Consider the following 6,201-nt stretch of genomic DNA (forward strand, 5'->3'; position numbering starts at 1 on the left):
AGTCTAACATTATTATATTTTAATTAAGACAAGACCTAGAGTCAAATTATGTGGGATTTTAAGTTTTATATAGACACAATTAAATACAAGTGGATACTTGATATAGAGCTGTATTCTGCTTTAGCACTTTGGGAACACTGAGTGCCACTTAATGAACATGGAGACAGATATAATGGAAAGAAGCAAGGTAAGATAACATCATAAAAACTTCCCTGAATTGGAAAATGTCTTATAGAATATAGCAGAACACGTTCACTGGATTTAATACATTTTATCTCTGTGCTTTTTCAAAGTCACATGAAAAATCAAATACTAGTTCCAGTATTTTGTATTCTATTCTGTTACTTTCAGAGAAAATGAGCAAGGATGCTTGAAGGACATTTTTTGCATACTTAATAATGTAATTATAGCCTATTTAAAGAAAGAAATATCTCTGTAAATATACTATTATTGTATTGTAAACAGTTATTGTTATTAGCTAAATTAAAATACCAACATGATATTCTTTCTGAAGCTACTCTGAATGGAAGCAGTGAATTTTAGGAAATATCTTATGTAATGTACAGAGTTTGTTTATTCTCATGAGAATTTTATCTCTAGTTTTCAGTCTCTCAAGGCTTGAATAATTAGTATAAATAGATAGCTTGCATACTGAGGAGCTTTGGAACCAAACAGTTTTTGAAGTTTTTTGTTACTGGTGATAAGAGGAAAAGTACATTTCTTCTGCTGCTTTTTAATGAGACATTTAAGTTTCTTTTTTTGAAAAGGAGAATATAGTAATGTGTGCTCATACAGACAAAGGTATATTATTTTAGGGAACACATGAAGAAAGAAAAGATATTTATTGCATTTGTATTTGTTTGAGTTCAAAAACTTTAAAAGAATATTTATAAAAATGAAAAATTTGAAAGTTGAAGTTATGGAATTTTCTATGTTGACTATTTTTCCAATTAAGCAGTGCATTGCTCTCCAAATCTTATGGGGATTAAAACGGCATGGGAAAATATGCTAAAATATTCCTACCTTGCTTCTTTATTTTCTCTTCTTCATCTTCTCTAATCTCCATAGTCTCTTTCCTGTTCCATTCTACTGTTTTCTCCTCATCTTTCCTTTTGTGTTACATTTCAACTCCATATGAAAAAGGCATTTTAAAAACAGAGTAGTCACACGGAGGTCAGCCCTACTTCTCAGTGTAGAGGGAAAAACTTACAAAACAATGAATCTAAATGTACCTATCAAGGAAATGTTATGGACACATCTTCACCCCATAACTCAACCTAATGGCAAGAAACAGGTAGGCGTTCCTCCCAACAGAGAACCTCCTTGTGCTTTGCGGACTCTGGTGGTGACCCCTGTGGCCACAACTCTTCCATTGTATTATCCTGCTTTTCTCAGTGCTTGACTGGGACATCGGACAAAATCTTCATGCCAGGGTCTCACTGCCATGGCCCCGTTTTCTGTCTCCACTATATTATATCTTATTTACTTCCACAATAGTCCTCTCTTCCACTCAACCATCTCACTTCTCAGTCGGTGGCATTAAATTGGTACCACTGGGGAAAAGAAATGAATTCTGGTTGGCCATGATGTCTAAGACCTCTCATGTGAGGATGGTACAGAGCCAAATTGCTAACGTTCATTTTTAATCCTTGCTTTTCTGTTGTACATTAAACTCCTTTAAAAGAAACTGACAATGACTAAAGCTCACTTAAATAGGGTTAAGTATTTAAAAGTGAACCAAATTATAGGGGAAAATAGAATTCGAAAAAGAAATATGTATCACATTATATTTTGGTATTTCAAGAAGCTCTTGGAATCTTATTTAAAGTCTATTCATTTTAATGTGTCAGAGGGAAATAAAAGCATAATGGAAATTTTGTTTTTCCTTTGGCCTATAAGAAGCAAGGAGACTGAAAGAACAAAGATAAGAACAAAAGAAAATAATCTAGGCATAGCCACAGAGCAATGACAAATTCCTCCTAAATCACAGAAGACAAGAAAATTTAAAAGATTGATAACTCTCAATGTAGTATGAATCATATTTTCCATCTATCAATGCTGGACCTATCTATCTATATTGTTACTAGAGGAAGTATCATGTTTTTGTCAAGCTGTTGCTCTTAGAAACAAGTCATCCTGATATTTTCTCTGATTATAACTAAAGAGCAATATCCATTCTTGTTACATGGGGTAAAGTATAATTTAAAGCTCATTAGAAGTGTAGCAGGTGTTCACGTATAAAGTGCAAAAAAAAAATTGAGGAAAGAATTTCTCTATGGCTGAGCTGTCAGTGCTCTAAAAGCCTAATTTATTTTGCATAACCTTTTAGCAAACAGACATGATTATAATAGAGAAAAGAGAAATAGAAACAATATATGCAAGAAAGTAAAGGGACTTAGCCTTTTGATTTGACCTTGATTCCCAGCCTTTGAAAATATTACAGTCTTTTAACAATTGCAGCTTTGACATATAACACATTTTTCTTCCCAGGAGAAAGGAGTTCTTCAGACATTTTCTTAGCATAAAAGCTGCTCTAAAGTAGAAAATGAGTAGGTGCATAAACTGAAACAGAGTCAGTTTATATTCATTGCAAAGCAGGGAAGGGAATGATGTTCAATCATCCAGTCTTTTGATGGGTTTGTTTTTCATGTGGCAGGCTTCTATTCTGCAGAGAGGAAATTTGAACTCAAAATTAAACAGTGAGTAACAGTCTTCTAGCAAGTGGAACTCTTTCTCAACACCTTCCATTGTTGGCTCATATTAGCCAAAGGGTTAAGAAAAAGACCCAAGTACATCAGATCTAAACACAGAACTGAAACTAAAAGTTATAGTTGTTAACACACTGATACTATTTGAGTTGTGGATTTGCATCGCCATTTCAACCAGTCACTCTAATGAAAGCTCACGATGGCTGGAGTTAACAGGATTTTTGAATAATTCAAATTATTAATGTTTTTCTCCTTTAAGGAAAAGGAAAGAACTGTATTATTTGAAAAGGCAGGGACATAGAAAGGGAAAGTTGTGGTATTCAGGAAAGAATGATAAGAAATATGACACAACTTTTTAATTGTAACAGGGTTTTGATATTGCTTACTGAGATTTAATGCTGTCGTTAAAATTAATTTTTGAAATATAAAAAGCCAATATTCATAGCAATGAAAATAAAAATCTGAAAGTAAAATTCCATACACTCTTATTAGCCAAAGTGGGTTGAGGAAGGATGATGTCAAAATGTGCTGAAGACCTCAGGGTGCCCAGTATGTGGAGGTGAAGGGGACGGTCAGGGATACTGACCGTCTTATATTTTCGTTTCCTAGACAAGAAATTTATATTTAAATACAATTGTTTAAATTAACAATAATAGGCATTTGCTTCCTTTTTCCACTAACGTTATTGGGGAAACTGGTGCATCAAAGAATATGAAGTAGCTATCACATATGTGTCTAAGGGTTTAGTGCAGAGGTTCTAAGAAAGTATTTTGTTTGGCTAAAATAGAAGGTTTCTTAAGGGAGCCAATAATTTATCTAAAAATAGGGATTTCAATACCATTGAACAATTAGATCTTGTCATGCTGGGGCTGCAGGCGAAACTTGGTTGTAGTCAACAATTCAACAGAGTGGACAAGCAATTGCCCCTCTCCCTCCAACCCATTAGAAATGATCAATGCCTTCCTAGGTTGCCACAATGCCCCTTCTAAACAATGCCACCTCTTATCTTCAGAGAGCTTTGTGGCTTTCTTTTACTGGCTTATGCTTAGTGTATGTTTGAAATTTTCACTTGTAACAGAGCACAAGTGGTTTTATTTATTATTAATAAAATCACAATATGTGACATTCATGCTTTCCCATTTTTTTTGCACATAGAAGTTACTAAGTAGATATTTGCAGAATGGACTTGAACTTTTTAGTTATGGCATGGTGAAAGCAATATTTCAAATACTGCTCCATCCTGGGGCATCTAGGTTTGAAATTTTTAAAGATGATATATTTAGGATCATTTGATTTTAGTCAAGTTGCACTGCTGTGGCAATTCTTACTTTTAATTCTAAGGGTACCTAAACCTTTTTTCCTGTTGTGGAATAAATATAACCTGTACTTAAAAATTGCAAACCATGAAATTAACTCTCTGCAGCAGGTATTTATTAGTCTGCATTTATCAGAAGGTAATCTAACATGGAGATTTCCTCTTTTTTGAAAACCAATGCCAAGAACGCTCACTTGTGTCAAGTTAGCATTTGTGTTGGAAACCATTCTTTACTTTCCGTAACATAATATAATCACGGTGTTACCCTTCCATGGGTCCTCGGTAAATATTAGATGTAGTTCCCTAGAAGGGCTGTTAGAAGTCTGCACTGTGAGTATTCCAGTTAAGTAAAATATGCCTTCTAAAAATAATCTGCAAAATAGCAATTTGGGTTTGGAGGTTAGAGACAAAGCTCTCACAGAGGATTAATAATTCCAATTGCTCTATAATGATGTTATTGAGAATCAGGCCTTCAAAAATGTCAAAAGTTTATTGGAAACCTTTATCATAATTGAAACAGGGATAATAATATTTCATTATGCTATATTTTGGGCCATTGGAATTATAGTGCACTTCTCTTGAGGGCCATCTCTTTTATTTGTTTTAAGATAGCATAAAAAAACTTTCACCATAAGAGTACTAGTAAGTAGGCTAACTTATATAAAATACATCAATGTGTCCCCAAACTATAATTATAAGTAAAGGGTCTCCTTGGATTTTATATGGGAGGCAAATTTAATTATTTACCTGTAGTAGTTTGCACTAGATCTACTCTGTTTCTGTTACCCAGTTTCTAAAAATACTCTTTTCCCTTAGTCTATTAGTAGTACATGCTCACTAAATAAATTTTCTAAATACAAATGATAATGTCTATACCCCTGAAGACATGGTTTAGGGGACCAGGAAATCATAGCAATATACAAATTCAAGGTTTTGTAGTAGGCGAAATGGCCCAAGAATAGAAAAGTAAAAGCAATCTCTATGGACTCCAGCACTTAAATATAGTATCACAGGGAAATCAAAAATAAAAAGAAGAAAATAAAAGGAGTACAAACCTCCCAGTTAAAAGGATATATAATATCTTTTTACTGTTATCAAAACTCTTATAATACAATAAAATAATGGATCTAGGTAATGACCTTCAACAGCTAGTAAAATCAATTTCTCAAACAAATAAACTACAGTCTAGCTTTGGCTAATGTTTGCTTAATTCATTTAGATGAAAAAAAGTTTGTGCAAGGGAGGAAACTTTACTTAAAATTGTTAAGTATTTCTAAGGATATTAAAGGAAAAAATATCCACAAGTATATTAACTGAAACAACAGTACATCAAAGAAGTCAGTTCATAGGCTTCTGGTATGTGGTACCTTTTCAGGTCTCTTTGCTTCTTAAATATTTATCATCACTCCTGGCACTTTAATTTTCAATTTATCCTCTAAACTACAATTCACTTCATCTCCTTTATCTCCAAATCTGAACTTTACAGTCCATAATTCTCTTCTGATTAAAGTTCTTCCTCTAAATTAGTTTCCTTGGTGTTTGCTACAGCCTAAAGAAGTCCTCCATACCATTCAACCTCAAGATAGAGAAGCTGAAGAGCAAGTTGGGATTTTCTTTTATGTTTTTTCCCCCTATGAGCAAGCTTTCACCCTACCAGAAGACTCAAGGTGTCAAGAAATGTCCTTCTTTTTCTGACATCTCCCAGAGTTGTACTTAATTCTTCACTCTGTACTCTAGTTTCCTACTCTCAGCTTTACTCTTTCAAAACAGAAAGTTCCTACTCTGGAGATGACCCAAACTTTTTTCCGTATCTGGTAAGTGTATGGAGTCATTGCTTAGCACTCATGTCTTGCCCCATGGAGTTTTGGCTATAACATTACTACTAATAATGGTAATAGCATTAATATATTGCATGTGGAACACTGTGCAGAAAAGTCCACACCTAATTTACCCTCCCAGCAATCTCATGAGCCAGGCTCTATGATTAACTCAATTTTATAGATGAGGAACTGGAATTTAGGGTAGTTGAGTAAATTCCTCAAGACTGCACAGATAATAAGTAGGGCACTCAGGATTTGATCCCACACCAACTTGGCTCAATTTCATGTTTGCAGGGTCCTCTGCTTCCCCCCGCACTCCTTATACAGGCCACCGAAGACACTGTTTATTCTAAACACT

The sequence above is a fragment of the Lipotes vexillifer genome, unplaced genomic scaffold, assembly GCF_000442215.2.
Source record: "Lipotes vexillifer unplaced genomic scaffold, Lipotes_vexillifer_v1.1 scaffold973, whole genome shotgun sequence".
NCBI lineage: Eukaryota > Metazoa > Chordata > Mammalia > Artiodactyla > Lipotidae > Lipotes > Lipotes vexillifer.